The sequence below is a fragment of the Taudactylus pleione genome, unplaced genomic scaffold (genome assembly GCF_031769625.1).
Source record: "Taudactylus pleione unplaced genomic scaffold, aTauple2 ptg000473l, whole genome shotgun sequence".
In the NCBI taxonomy this organism is placed as follows: domain Eukaryota; kingdom Metazoa; phylum Chordata; class Amphibia; order Anura; family Myobatrachidae; genus Taudactylus; species Taudactylus pleione.
The window spans coordinates 4,389,633-4,406,357 of record NW_028284875.1 but is presented as its reverse complement, the minus strand read 5'-3'; the positions used below and the strand labels follow the sequence as shown (position 1 = coordinate 4,406,357).

Here is a 16,725-nt window from a genome sequence, read left to right as displayed (position 1 = left end):
AGAAAAAAAATTACATTTGCTCCAGGTGAGGCTTGTACTCACAACCTCAGCATTGCTCAACAGATACTGCCTTATAAGTCCTGCGCACAGACTGATTGCGCCACAGGAGCACATGGTCAAAGTGCATTATTTTTAGTTGAGTGATTTTAGCATCGAGTTGACTAAGTAAATTAACTTGGTTTATTAATTTTAAATTAGTTACTTTTTAAATCCACTAAACTACTGCACCCAATACTAAAGTACCTAATAAAAGTAATATTCTAATCATAAGGTAATCAATTATATTGTGCATTTGTGTTATTGCCCAGTTTTATGTATCCATAGGTGTATATTGCAATGAATTCATGCCATTGTTGTACAGTTCAATATTATCAAAATTGTAAAATAATTCCTGTTTATTTATCTTAAATAATATTTGCTATAGATATATGTAACTTTAATGTTGCATAGGGAAAATATACACTATAATACCAAAAAATGCAGTATCTTTAAATAAAAATAAGTTAAATCTCACTTGTGCTCTATATTTAAAGGTAAACATTGTTTTTTTGGTCTGAAGCACCTAAATTGTCAGTAAAGTCAGTGTCCAAAGAAATATAAAAGGCAGAAAATTACCCTTTTGATGACATGGATGAAAGGACTTCAAGAAACCCATCAGCAATTGCAATAGAAATTGTTATTTTGTAGCCACTCTGATATTAAATTGCAATTAAAACTTAATAGGTATGTTTTGGTATATATGAATTTTCTGCAATACCATTAAGACAGTCACCTGAATTGAAAAAAAGCATAACTTCTAGAATGAGAATGAGCAACAAAGGAACATACATCCTAGATGGGACTTGAAGCCACTGTCCCAGGTGATAGTAAACTTTTCTGGAAACTATTCCACAATGTCATTGGAATAAATGTCTGCTTTTAGTTACTGGGCCATAATTTTGCAAGCTGAACGGTAACAGATTGTTAAGCAGATTAAAGTTTCTGGTGGAGCCATTTCTGCAGTATGAAGCAAGAATAAAAGGAACATCTAAAACATTATTTTAATGAAATAAAGCCTATCACCCCAGATGGGACTTGAAAGCACAAACCCTGGCTTAGGAGGCCAGTGCCGTATCCATTAGGCCACTGGGGCTTTGTAACATCTTTGAGTGAAACTGATTTTTTCATTAGTATAATCATTAATTGTTGCGATATAGGAAAGTCGTTTATTTGTGTTCTTTGCTTTACAAATCCCAGCATGAAATGTGATTGTACTATCCAGACCTAATAGTGTGGACCCTCATGTTACATTGCAGCAAAACAGATTGATGCAACTCTTTTACCAATAAAGAGGTAGTCTTTTGCATTCCATTTTGATGACTAACTAAAGTAATGTTTACAGTGCATATGAACCAAAGCAGCTGTGTGTACTGGTACTTAAAAACAGTCATGTTTGTGTTTTTTTTCTGCCTTCATATCAGGATGTTCAGGAAGCAGATGATAATCATTAACTGAAGACATTAGAAAAAAAATTACATTTGCTCCAGGTGAGGCTTGAATTCACAACCTCAGAATTGTTCAACAGATACTGTCTTATAAGTACCGCGCACAGACCGATTGCACCACAGGAGCACATGGACAAAGTACTTTATTTTTAGTTGAGTGATTTTAGAATCGAGTTGACTTAGGAAATTAACTTGGTTTATTAATTTTATATTAGTTACTTTTTAAATCCACTAAACTACTGCACCCAATACTAAAGTACCTAATAAAAGTAATATTCTAATCATAAGGTAATCAATTATATTGTGCATTTGTGTTATTGCCCAGTTTTATGTATCCATAGGTGTATATTTCAATGAATTCATGCCATTGTTGTACATTTCAATATTATCAAAATTGTAAAATAATTCCTGTTTATTTATCTTAAATAATATTTGCTATAGATATATGTAACTTTAATGTTGCATAGTGAAAATATACACTATAATACCAAAAAATGCAGTATCTTTAAATAAAAATAAGTTAAATCTCACATGTGCTCTATAATTAAAGGTAAACATTGTTTTTTTGGTCTGTAGCACATAAATTGTCAGTAAAGTCAGTGTCCAAAGAAATATAAAAAGCAGAAAATTACCCTTTTGATGACAAGGATGAAAGGACTTCAAGAAACCCATCAGCAATTGCCATAGAAATTGTTATTTTGTAGCCACTCTGATATTAAATTGCAATTAAAACTTAATAGGTATGTTTTGGTACATATAGATTTCATGCAATACCATTAAGACAGTCACCTGCATTGAAAAAAAGCATAACTTCTAGAATGAGAATGAGCAACAAAGGAACATGCATCCTAGATGGGACTTGAAGCCACTGTCCCAGGTGATAGTAAACTTATCCGGAAACTAATCCACAATGACATTAGGATAAATGTCTGCTTTTAGATACTGGGCCATAATTTTGCAAGCTAAACAGTACCGGATTGCTAAGCAGATAAAAGTTTCTGGTGGAGCCATTTGTGCAGTATCAAGCAAGAATAAAAGGAACATCTCCAAAATTATTTTAATGAAATAAAGCCTATCACCCCAGATGGGACTTGAATTCACAATCCCGGGCTTAGGAGGCCAGTGCCTTATCCATTAGGCCACTGGAGCTCAGTAACATCTTTGAGTGGAACTGATTTTTTCATTAGTATAATCATTAATTGTTGTGATATAGGAAAGCCATTTATTTGTGTTCTTTGCTTTACAAATCCCAGCATGAAATGTGATTGTACTAACCAGACCTAATAGTGTGGAACCTCATGTTACATTGCATCAAAACAGATTGATGCAACTCTTTTACCAATAAAGAGGTAGTCTTTTGCATTCCATTTTGTTGACTAACTAAAGGAATGTTTACAGTGCATATGAACCAAAGCAGATGTGTGTACTGGTACCTTAAAAACAGTCATGTTTGTGTTTTTTTTTCTGTCTTCATATCAGGATGTTCAGGTAGCAAATGATAATCATTAACTGATGACATTAGAAAAAAAATTACATTTGCTCAAGGTGAGGCTTGAATTCGAAACCTCGGCATTGCTCAACAGATACTGTCTTATAAGTACCGCGCGCTGACCGATTGCGCCACAGGAGAGCATGCTCAAAGTGCATTATTTTTAGTTGAGTGATTTTAGAATCGAGTTGACTAAGGAAATTAACTTGGTTTATTAATTTTAAATTAGTTACTTTTTAAATCCACTAAACTACTGCACCCAATACTAAAGTACCTAATAAAAGTAATATTCTAATCATAAGGTAATCAATTATATTGTGCATTTGTGTTATTGCCCAGTTTTATGTATCCATAGGTGTATATTGCAATGAATTCATGCCATTGTTGTACAGTTCAATATTATCAAAATTGTAAAATAATTCCTGTTTATTTATCTTAAATAATATTTGCTATAGATATATGTAACTTTAATGTTGCATAGGGAAAATATACACTATAATACCAAAAAGTGCAGTATCTAGAAATAAAAATAAGTTAAATCTCACATGTGCTCTATATTTAAAGGTAAACATTGTTTTTTTGGTCTGTAGCACCTAAATTGTCAGTAAAGTCAGTGTCCAAAGAAATATAAAAAGCAGAAAATTACCCTTTTGATGACAAGGATGAAAGGACTTCAAGAAACCCATCAGCAATTGCCATAGACATTGTTATTTTGTAGCCACTCTGATATTAAATTGCAATTAAAATTTAATAGGTATGTTTTGGTATATATGGATTTTCTGCAATACCATTAATACAGTCACCTGCATTGAAAAAAAGCATAACTTCTAGAATGAGAATTAGCAACAAAGGAACATGCATCCTAGATGGGACTTGAAGCCACTGTCCCAGGTGATAGTAACCTTATCTGGAAACTAATCCACAATGTCATTAGGATAATTGTCTGCTTTTAGATACTAGGCCATAATTTTGCAAGCTAAACAGTACCGGATTGTTAAGCAGATAAAAGTTTCTGGTGGAGCCATTTGTGCAGTATCAAAGGAACATCTCCAGTAATTAAATGGATGAAATAAAGCCTATCACCCCAGATAACTTGAAACAACAATCACCAGCTTAATAGGCCAGTGCCTTATCCATTAGGCCACTGGGGCTTGGTAACATCTTTGTGTGAAACTGATTTTTTCATTAGTATAATCATTAATTGTTGCGATATAGGAAAGCCGTTTATTTGTGTTCTTTGCTTTACAAATCCCAGCATGAAATGTGATTGTACTAACCAGACCTAATAGTGTGGAACCTCATGTTACATTGCAGCAAAACAGATTGATGCAACTCTTTTACCAATAAAGAGGTAGTCTTTTGCATTCCATTTTGTTGACTAACTAAAGTAATGTTTACAGGGCATATGAACCAAAGCAGATGTGTGTACTGGTACCTTAAAAACAGTCATGTTTGTTTTTTTTTTCTGCCTTCATATCAGGATGTTCAGGTAGCAGATAATAATCATTAACTGATGACATTAGAAAAAAAATTACATTTGTTCTAGGTGAGGTTTGAACTCACAACCTCAGCATTACTCAACAGATACTATCTTATAAGTACCGCGCACTTACTGATTGTGCCACAGGAGTGCATGGTCAAAGTGCATTATTTTTAGTTGAGTGACTTTAGCATCGAGTTGACTAAGGAAATTAACTTGGTTTATTAATTTTAAATTAGTTACTTTTTAAATCCACTAAACTACTGCACCCAATACTAAAGTACCTAATAAAAGTAATATTCTAATCATAAGATAATCAATTATATGTGCATTTGTGTTATTGCCCAGTTTTATGTATCCACAGGTGTATATTGCAATGAATTCATGCCATTGTTGTACAGTTCAATATTATCAAAATTGTAAAATAATTCCTGTTTATTTATCTTAAATAATATTTGCTATAGATATATGTAACTTTAATGTTGCATAGGGAAAATATACACTATAATAACAAAAAATGCAGTATCTTTAAAAAAAAATAAGTTAAATCTCACATGTGCTCTATATTTAAAGGTAAACATTGTTTTTTTGGTCTGTAGCACCTAAATTGTCAGTAAAGTCAGTGTCCAAAGAAATATAAAAAGCAGAAAATTACCCTTTTGATGACATGGATGAAAGGACTTCAAGAAACCCATCAGCAATTGCAATAGAAATTGTTATTTTGTAGCCACTCTGATATTAAATTGCAATTAAAACTTAATAGGTATGTTTTGGTATATATGGATTTTCTGCAATACCATTAAGACAGTCACCTGAATTGAAAAAAAGCATAACTTCTAGAATGAGAATGAGCAACAAAGGAACATACATCCTAGATGGGACTTGAAGCCACTGTCCCAGGTGATAGTAAACTTTTCTGGAAACTATTCCACAATGTCATTAGAATAAATGTCTGCTTTTAGATACTGGGCCATAATTTTGCAAGCTGAACGGTACCAGATTGTTAAGCAGATTAAAGTTTCTGGTGGAGCCATTTCTGCAGTATGAAGCAAGAATAAAAGGAACATCTAAAACATTATTTTAATGAAATAAAGCCTATCACCCCAGATGGGACTTGAAACCACAAACCCTGGCTTAAGAGGCCAGTGCCGTATCCATTAGGCCACTGGGGCTTTGTAACATCTTTGAGTGAAACTGATTTTTTCATTAGTATAATCATTAATTGTTGCGATATAGGAAAGTCGTTTATTTGTGTTCTTTGCTTTACAAATCCCAGCATGAAATGTGATTGTACTATCCAGACCTAATAGTGTGGACCCTCATGTTACATTGCAGCAAAACAGATTGATGCAACTCTTTTACCAATAAAGAGGTAGTCTTTTGCATTCCATTTTGATGACTAACTAAAGTAATGTTTACAGTGCATATGAACCAAAGCAGCTGTGTGTACTGGTACTTAAAAACAGTCATGTTTGTGTTTTTTTTCTGCCTTCTTATCAGGATGTTCAGGAAGCAGATGATAATCATTAACTGATGACATTAGAAAAAAAACTACATTTGCTCCAGGTGAGGCTTGAATTCACAATCTCAGAATTGTTCAACAGATACTGTCTTATAAGTACCGCGCACAGACCGATTGCGCCACAGGAGCACATGGACAAAGTACTTTATTTTTAGTTGAGTGATTTTAGCATCGAGTTGACTAAGTAAATTAACTTGGTTTATTAATTTTAAATTAGTTACTTTTTAAGTCCACTAAACTACTGCACCCAATACTAAAGTACCTAATAAAAGTAATATTCTAATCATAAGGTAATCAATTATATTGTGCATTTGTGTTATTGCCCAATTTTATGTATCCATAGGTGTATATTGCAATGAATTCATGCCATTGTTGTACAGTTCAATATTATCCAAATTGTAAAATAATTCCTGTTTATTTATCTTAAATAATATTTGCTATAGATATATGTAACTTTAATGTTGCATATGGAAAATATACACTATAATATCAAAAAATGCAGTATCTTTAAATAAAAATAAGTTAAATCTCACTTGTGCTCTATATTTAAAGGTAAACATTGTTTTTTTGGTCTGAAGCACCTAAATTGTCAGTAAAGTCAGTGTCCAAAGAAATATAAAAGGCAGAAAATTACCCTTTTGATGACATGGATGAAAGGACTTCAAGAAACCCATCAGCAATTGCAATAGACATTGTTATTTTGTAGCCACTCTGATATTAAATTGCAATTAAAACTTAATAGGTATGTTTTGGTATATATGGATTTTCTGCAATACCATTAAGACAGTCACCTGCACTGAAAAAAAGCATAACTTCTAGAATGAGAATGAGCAACAAAGGAACATGCATCCTAGATGGGACTTGAAGCCACTGTCCCAGGTGATAGTAAACTTTTCAGAAAACTAATCCACAATGTCATTAGGATAAATGTCTGCTTTTAGATACTGGGCCATAATTTTGCAAGCTGAACAGTTCCGGATTGATAAGCAGATAAAAGTTTCTGGTGGAGCCATTTGTGCAGTATGAAGCAAGAATGAAAGGACATCTCCAAAATTATTTTAATGAAATAAAGCCTATCACCCCAGATGGGACTTGAACCCACAATCCCTGGCTTAGGAGGCCAGTGCCTTATCCATTAGGCCAGTGGGGCTTAGTAACATCTTTGAGTGAAACTGATTTTTTCATTAGTATAATCATTAATTGTTGCGATATAGGAAAGCCGTTTATTTGTGTTCTTTGCTTTACAAATCCCAGCATGAAATGTGATTGTACTATCCAGACCTAATAGTGTGGACCCTCATGTTACATTGCAGCAAAACAGATTGATGCAACTCTTTTACCAATAAAGAGGTAGTCTTTTGCATTCCATTTTGTTGACTAACTAAAGTAATGTTTACAGTGCATATGAACCAAAGCAGCTGTGTGTACTGGTACTTAAAAACAGTCATTTTTGTGTTTTTTTTCTGCCTTCATATCAGGATGTTCAGGAAGCAGATTATAATCATTAACTGATGACATTAGAAAAAAAATTACATTTGCTCCAGGTGAGGCTTGTACTCACAACCTCAGCATTGCTCAACAGATACTGCCTTATAAGTCCTGCGCACAGACTGATTGCGCCACAGGAGCACATGGTCAAAGTGCATTATTTTTAGTTGAGTGATTTTAGCATCGAGTTGACTAAGTAAATTAACTTGGTTTATTAATTTTAAATTAGTTACTTTTTAAGTCGACTAAACTACTGCACCCAATACTAAAGTACCTAATAAAAGTAATATTCTAATCATAAGGTAATCAATTATATTGTGCATTTGTGTTATTGCCCAGTTTTATGTATCCATAGGTGTATATTGCAATGAATTCATGCCATTGTTGTACAGTTCAATATTATCAAAATTGTAAAATAATTCCTGTTTATTTATCTTAAATAATATTTGCTATAGATATATGTAACTTTAATGTTGCATAGGGAAAATATACACTATAATACCAAAAAATGCAGTATCTTTAAATAAAAATAAGTTAAATCTCACTTGTGCTCTATATTTAAAGGTAAACATTGTTTTTTTGGTCTGAAGCACCTAAATTGTCAGTAAAGTCAGTGTCCAAAGAAATATAAAAGGCAGAAAATTACCCTTTTGATGACATGGATGAAAGGACTTCAAGAAACCCATCAGCAATTGCAATAGAAATTGTTATTTTGTAGCCACTCTGATATTAAATTGCAATTAAAACTTAATAGGTATGTTTTGGTATATATGGATTTTCTGCAATACCATTAAGACAGTCACCTGAATTGAAAAAAAGCATAACTTCTAGAATGAGAATGAGCAACAAAGGAACATACATCCTAGATGGGACTTGAAGCCACTGTCCCAGGTGATAGTAAACTTTTCTGGAAACTATTCCACAATGTCATTAGAATAAATGTCTGCTTTTAGATACTGGGCCATAATTTTGCAAGCTGAACGGTACCAGATTGTTAAGCAGATTAAAGTTTCTGGTGGAGCCATTTCTGCAGTATGAAGCAAGAATAAAAGGAACATCTAAAACATTATTTTAATGAAATAAAGCCTATCACCCCAGATGGGACTTGAAACCACAAACCCTGGCTTAGGAGGCCAGTGCCTTATCCATTAGGCCAGTGGGGCTTAGTAACATCTTTGAGTGAAACTGATTTTTTCATTAGTATAATCATTAATTGTTGCGATATAGGAAAGCCGTTTATTTGTGTTCTTTACTTTACAAATCCCAGCATGAAATGTGATTGTACTATCCAGACCTAATAGTGTGGACCCTCATGTTACATTGCAGCAAAACAGATTGATGCAACTCTTTTACCAATAAAGAGGTAGTCTTTTGCATTCCATTTTGTTGACTAACTAAAGTAATGTTTACAGTGCATATGAACCAAAGCAGCTGTGTGTACTGGTACTTAAAAACAGTCATTTTTGTGTTTTTTTTCTGCCTTCATATCAGGATGTTCAGGAAGCAGATTATAATCATTAACTGATGACATTAGAAAAAAAATTACATTTGCTCCAGGTGAGGCTTGTACTCACAACCTCAGCATTGCTCAACAGATACTGCCTTATAAGTCCTGCGCACAGACTGATTGCGCCACAGGAGCACATGGTCAAAGTGCATTATTTTTAGTTGAGTGATTTTAGCATCGAGTTGACTAAGTAAATTAACTTGGTTTATTAATTTTAAATTAGTTACTTTTTAAGTCGACTAAACTACTGCACCCAATACTAAAGTACCTAATAAAAGTAATATTCTAATCATAAGGTAATCAATTATATTGTGCATTTGTGTTATTGCCCAGTTTTATGTATCCATAGGTGTATATTGCAATGAATTCATGCCATTGTTGTACAGTTCAATATTATCAAAATTGTAAAATAATTCCTGTTTATTTATCTTAAATAATATTTGCTATAGATATATGTAACTTTAATGTTGCATAGGGAAAATATACACTATAATACCAAAAAATGCAGTATCTTTAAATAAAAATAAGTTAAATCTCACTTGTGCTCTATATTTAAAGGTAAACATTGTTTTTTTGGTCTGAAGCACCTAAATTGTCAGTAAAGTCAGTGTCCAAAGAAATATAAAAGGCAGAAAATTACCCTTTTGATGACATGGATGAAAGGACTTCAAGAAACCCATCAGCAATTGCAATAGAAATTGTTATTTTGTAGCCACTCTGATATTAAATTGCAATTAAAACTTAATAGGTATGTTTTGGTATATATGGATTTTCTGCAATACCATTAAGACAGTCACCTGAATTGAAAAAAAGCATAACTTCTAGAATGAGAATGAGCAACAAAGGAACATACATCCTAGATGGGACTTGAAGCCACTGTCCCAGGTGATAGTAAACTTTTCTGGAAACTATTCCACAATGTCATTAGAATAAATGTCTGCTTTTAGATACTGGGCCATAATTTTGCAAGCTGAACGGTACCAGATTGTTAAGCAGATTAAAGTTTCTGGTGGAGCCATTTCTGCAGTATGAAGCAAGAATAAAAGGAACATCTAAAACATTATTTTAATGAAATAAAGCCTATCACCCCAGATGGGACTTGAAACCACAAACCCTGGCTTAAGAGGCCAGTGCCGTATCCATTAGGCCACTGGGGCTTTGTAACATCTTTGAGTGAAACTGATTTTTTCATTAGTATAATCATTAATTGTTGCGATATAGGAAAGTCGTTTATTTGTGTTCTTTGCTTTACAAATCCCAGCATGAAATGTGATTGTACTATCCAGACCTAATAGTGTGGACCCTCATGTTACATTGCAGCAAAACAGATTGATGCAACTCTTTTACCAATAAAGAGGTAGTCTTTTGCATTCCATTTTGATGACTAACTAAAGTAATGTTTACAGTGCATATGAACCAAAGCAGCTGTGTGTACTGGTACTTAAAAACAGTCATGTTTGTGTTTTTTTTCTGCCTTCTTATCAGGATGTTCAGGAAGCAGATGATAATCATTAACTGATGACATTAGAAAAAAAACTACATTTGCTCCAGGTGAGGCTTGAATTCACAATCTCAGAATTGTTCAACAGATACTGTCTTATAAGTACCGCGCACAGACCGATTGCGCCACAGGAGCACATGGACAAAGTACTTTATTTTTAGTTGAGTGATTTTAGCATCGAGTTGACTAAGTAAATTAACTTGGTTTATTAATTTTAAATTAGTTACTTTTTAAGTCCACTAAACTACTGCACCCAATACTAAAGTACCTAATAAAAGTAATATTCTAATCATAAGGTAATCAATTATATTGTGCATTTGTGTTATTGCCCAATTTTATGTATCCATAGGTGTATATTGCAATGAATTCATGCCATTGTTGTACAGTTCAATATTATCCAAATTGTAAAATAATTCCTGTTTATTTATCTTAAATAATATTTGCTATAGATATATGTAACTTTAATGTTGCATATGGAAAATATACACTATAATATCAAAAAATGCAGTATCTTTAAATAAAAATAAGTTAAATCTCACTTGTGCTCTATATTTAAAGGTAAACATTGTTTTTTTGGTCTGAAGCACCTAAATTGTCAGTAAAGTCAGTGTCCAAAGAAATATAAAAGGCAGAAAATTACCCTTTTGATGACATGGATGAAAGGACTTCAAGAAACCCATCAGCAATTGCAATAGACATTGTTATTTTGTAGCCACTCTGATATTAAATTGCAATTAAAACTTAATAGGTATGTTTTGGTATATATGGATTTTCTGCAATACCATTAAGACAGTCACCTGCACTGAAAAAAAGCATAACTTCTAGAATGAGAATGAGCAACAAAGGAACATGCATCCTAGATGGGACTTGAAGCCACTGTCCCAGGTGATAGTAAACTTTTCAGAAAACTAATCCACAATGTCATTAGGATAAATGTCTGCTTTTAGATACTGGGCCATAATTTTGCAAGCTGAACAGTTCCGGATTGATAAGCAGATAAAAGTTTCTGGTGGAGCCATTTGTGCAGTATGAAGCAAGAATGAAAGGACATCTCCAAAATTATTTTAATGAAATAAAGCCTATCACCCCAGATGGGACTTGAACCCACAATCCCTGGCTTAGGAGGCCAGTGCCTTATCCATTAGGCCAGTGGGGCTTAGTAACATCTTTGAGTGAAACTGATTTTTTCATTAGTATAATCATTAATTGTTGCGATATAGGAAAGCCGTTTATTTGTGTTCTTTGCTTTACAAATCCCAGCATGAAATGTGATTGTACTATCCAGACCTAATAGTGTGGACCCTCATGTTACATTGCAGCAAAACAGATTGATGCAACTCTTTTACCAATAAAGAGGTAGTCTTTTGCATTCCATTTTGTTGACTAACTAAAGTAATGTTTACAGTGCATATGAACCAAAGCAGCTGTGTGTACTGGTACTTAAAAACAGTCATTTTTGTGTTTTTTTTCTGCCTTCATATCAGGATGTTCTGGAAGCAGATTATAATCATTAACTGATGACATTAGAAAAAAAATTACATTTGCTCCAGGTGAGGCTTGTACTCACAACCTCAGCATTGCTCAACAGATACTGCCTTATAAGTCCTGCGCACAGACTGATTGCGCCACAGGAGCACATGGTCAAAGTGCATTATTTTTAGTTGAGTGATTTTAGCATCGAGTTGACTAAGTAAATTAACTTGGTTTATTAATTTAAAATTAGTTACTTTTTAAGTCGACTAAACTACTGCACCCAATACTAAAGTACCTAATAAAAGTAATATTCTAATCATAAGGTAATCAATTATATTGTGCATTTGTGTTATTGCCCAGTTTTATGTATCCATAGGTGTATATTGCAATGAATTCATGCCATTGTTGTACAGTTCAATATTATCAAAATTGTAAAATAATTCCTGTTTATTTATCTTAAATAATATTTGCTATAGATATATGTAACTTTAATGTTGCATAGGGAAAATATACACTATAATACCAAAAAATGCAGTATCTTTAAATAAAAATAAGTTAAATCTCACTTGTGCTCTATATTTAAAGGTAAACATTGTTTTTTTGGTCTGAAGCACCTAAATTGTCAGTAAAGTCAGTGTCCAAAGAAATATAAAAGGCAGAAAATTACCCTTTTGATGACATGGATGAAAGGACTTCAAGAAACCCATCAGCAATTGCAATAGAAATTGTTATTTTGTAGCCACTCTGATATTAAATTGCAATTAAAACTTAATAGGTATGTTTTGGTATATATGGATTTTCTGCAATACCATTAAGACAGTCACCTGAATTGAAAAAAAGCATAACTTCTAGAATGAGAATGAGCAACAAAGGAACATACATCCTAGATGGGACTTGAAGCCACTGTCCCAGGTGATAGTAAACTTTTCTGGAAACTATTCCACAATGTCATTAGAATAAATGTCTGCTTTTAGATACTGGGCCATAATTTTGCAAGCTGAACGGTACCAGATTGTTAAGCAGATTAAAGTTTCTGGTGGAGCCATTTCTGCAGTATGAAGCAAGAAAAAAAGGAACATCTAAAACATTATTTTAATGAAATAAAGCCTATCACCCCAGATGGGACTTGAAAGCACAAACCCTGGCTTAGGAGGCCAGTGCCGTATCCATTAGGCCACTGGGGCTTTGTAACATCTTTGAGTGAAACTGATTTTTTCATTAGTATAATCATTAATTGTTGCGATATAGGAAAGTCATTTATTTGTGTTCTTTGCTTTACAAATCCCAGCATGAAATGTGATTTTACTATCCAGACCTAATAGTGTGGACCCTCATGTTACATTGCAGCAAAACAGATTGATGCAACTCTTTTACCAATAAAGAGGTAGTCTTTTGCATTCCATTTTGATGACTAACTAAAGTAATGTTTACAGTGCATATGAACCAAAGCAGCTGTGTGTACTGGTACTTAAAAACAGTCATGTTTGTGTTTTTTTTCTGCCTTCATATCAGGATGTTCAGGAAGCAGATGATAATCATTAACTGAAGACATTAGAAAAAAAATTACATTTGCTCCAGGTGAGGCTTGAATTCACAACCTCAGAATTGTTCAACAGATACTGTCTTATAAGTACCGCGCACAGACCGATTGCGCCACAGGAGCACATGGACAAAGTACTTTATTTTTAGTTGAGTGATTTTAGCATCGAGTTGACTAAGTAAATTAACTTGGTTTATTAATTTTAAATTAGTTACTTTTTAAGTCCACTAAACTACTGCACCCAATACTAAAGTACCTAATAAAAGTAATATTCTAATCATAAGGTAATCAATTATATTGTGCATTTGTGTTATTGCCCAGTTTTATGTATCCATAGGTGTATATTGCAATGAATTCATGCCATTGTTGTACAGTACAATATTATCAAAATTGTAAAATAATTCCTGTTTATTTATCTTAAATAATATTTGGTATAGATATATGTAACTTTAATGTTGCATAGGGAAAATATACACTATAATACCAAAAAATGCAGTATCTTTAAATAAAAATAAGTTAAATCTCACTTGTGCTCTATATTTAAAGGTAAACATTGTTTTTTTGGTCTGAAGCACCTAAATTGTCAGTAAAGTCAGTGTCCAAAGAAATATAAAAGGCAGAAAATTACCCTTTTGATGACATGGATGAAAGGACTTCAAGAAACCCATCAGCAATTGCAATAGAAATTGTTATTTTGTAGCCACTCTGATATTAAATTGCAATTAAAACTTAATAGGTATGTTTTGGTATATATGGATTTTCTGCAATACCATTAAGACAGTCACCTGAATTGAAAAAAAGCATAACTTCTAGAATGAGAATGAGCAACAAAGGAACATGCATCCTAGATGGGACTTGAAGCCACTGTCCCAGGTGATAGTAAACTTTTCAGAAAACTAATCCACAATGTCATTAGGATAAATGTCTGCTTTTAGATACTGGGCCATAATTTTGCAAGCTGAACAGTTCCAGATTGATAAGCAGATAAAAGTTTCTGGTGGAGCCATTTGTGCAGTATGAAGCAAGAATGAAAGGAACATCTCCAAAATTATTTTAATGAAATAAAGCCTATCACCCCAGATGGGACTTGAACCCACAATCCCTGGCTTAGGAAGCCAGGCCTTTATCCATTAGGCCACTGGGGCTTAGTAACATCTTTGAGTGAAACTGATTTTTTCATTAGTATAATCATTAATTGTTGCGATATAGGAAAGCCGTTTATTTGTGTTCTTTGCTTTACAAATCCCAGCATGAAATGTGATTGTACTTTCCAGCCCTAATAGTGTGGACCCTCATGTTACATTGCAGCAAAACAGATTGATGCAACTCTTTTACCAATAAAGAGGTAGTCTTTTGCATTCCATTTTGTTGACTAACTAAAGTAATTTTTACAGTGCATATGAACCAAAGCAGCTGTGTGTACTGGTACCTTAAAAACAGTCATGTTTGTGTTTTTTTTCTGCCTTCATATCAGGATGTTCAGGAAGCAAATGATAATCATTAACTGAAGACATTAGAAAAAAAATTACATTTGCTCCAGATGAGGCTTGAATTCACAACCTCAGGATTGCTCAACAGATACTGTCTTATAAGTCCTGCGCACAGACCGATTGCGCCACAGGAGCACATGTACAACGCGCTTTATTTTTAGTTGAGTGATTTTAGCATCGAGTTGACTAAGTAAATTAACTTGGTTTATTAATTTTAAATTAGTTACTTTTTAAATCCACTAAACTACTGCACCCAATACTAAAGTACCTAATAAAAGTAATATTCTAATCATAAGGTAATCAATTATATTGTGCATTTGTGTTATTGCCCAGTTTTATGTATCCATAGGTGTATATTGCAATGAATTCATGCCATTGTTGTACAGTTCAATATTATCAAAATTGTAAAATAATTCCTGTTTATTTATCTTAAATAATATTTGGTATAGATATATGTAACTTTAATGTTGCATAGGGAAAATATACACTATATTACCAAAAATGCAGTATCTTTAAATAAAACTAAGTTAAATCTCACTTGTGCTCTATATTTAAAGGTAAACATTGTTTTTTTGGTCTGTAGCACCTAAATTGTCAGTAAAGTCAGTGTCCAAAGAAATATAAAAAGCAGAAAATTACCCTTTTGATGACAAGGATGAAAGGACTTCAAGAAACCCATCAGCAATTGCAATAGACATTGTTATTTTGCAGCCACTCTGATATTAAATTGCAATTAAAACTTAATAGGTATGTTTTGGTACATATGGATTTTCTGCAATACCATTAAGACAGTCACCTGCATTGAAAAAAAGCATAACTTCTAGAATGAGTATGAGCAACAAAGGAACATCCATCCTAGATGGGACTTGAAGCCACTGTCCCAGGTGATAGTAAACTTTTCAGGAAACTAATCCACAATGTCCTTAGGATAAATGTCTGCTTTTAGATACTGGGCCATAATTTTGCAAGCTGAACAGTTCCAGATAGTTAAGCAGATTAAAGTTTCTGGTGGAGCCATTTGTGCAGTATGAAGCAAGAATGAAAGGAAATCTCCAAAATTATTTTAATGAAATAAAGCCTATCACCCCAGATGGGACTTGAACCCACAATCCCTGGCTTAGGAGGCCAGTGCCTTATCCATTAGGCCACTGGGGCTTTGTAACATCTTTCAGTGAAACTGATTTTTTCATTAGTATAATCATTAATTGTTGCGATATAGGAAAGCCGTTTATTTGTGTTCTTTGCTTTACAAATCCCAGCATGAAATGTGATTGTACTATCCAGACCTAATAGTGTGGACCCTCATGTTACATTGCAGCAAAACAGATTGATGCAACTCTTTTACCAATAAAGAGGTAGTCTTTTGCATTCCATTTTGTTGACTAACTAAAGTAATGTTTACAGTGCATATGAACCAAAGCTGCTGTGTGTACTGGTACTTAAAAACAGTCATTTTTGTGTTTATTTTTCTGCCTTCATATCAGGATGTTCAGGAAGCAGATGATAATCATTAACTGATGACATTAGAAAAAAAATTACATTTGCTCCAGGTGAGGCTTGTACTCACAACCTCAGCATTGCTCAACAGATACTGCCTTATAAGTCCTGCGCACAGACTGATTGCGCCACAGGAGCACATGGTCAAAGTGCATTATTTTTAGTTGAGTGATTTTAGCATCGAGTTGACTAAGTAAATTAACTTGGTTTATTAATTTTAAATTAGTTACTTTTTAAATCCACTAAACTACTGC

The 16,725-nt window shown here is 33.3% G+C and overlaps 3 non-coding genes across 3 annotated transcripts; all 3 read right to left on the bottom strand.

The window, feature by feature from the left end:
• Window positions 1–7,052: 7,052 nt before the first annotated feature.
• On the bottom strand, window positions 7,053–7,125 carry TRNAR-CCU (transfer RNA arginine (anticodon CCU)). Its single transcript has one exon. It is a non-coding gene; the product is annotated as a tRNA-Arg (tRNA).
• Window positions 7,126–11,554: 4,429 nt separating this feature from the next.
• On the bottom strand, window positions 11,555–11,627 carry TRNAR-CCU (transfer RNA arginine (anticodon CCU)). The gene has a single exon. It is a non-coding gene; the product is annotated as a tRNA-Arg (tRNA).
• Window positions 11,628–16,056: 4,429 nt separating this feature from the next.
• On the bottom strand, window positions 16,057–16,129 carry TRNAR-CCU (transfer RNA arginine (anticodon CCU)). The gene has a single exon. It is a non-coding gene; the product is annotated as a tRNA-Arg (tRNA).
• Window positions 16,130–16,725: the final 596 nt, after the last annotated feature.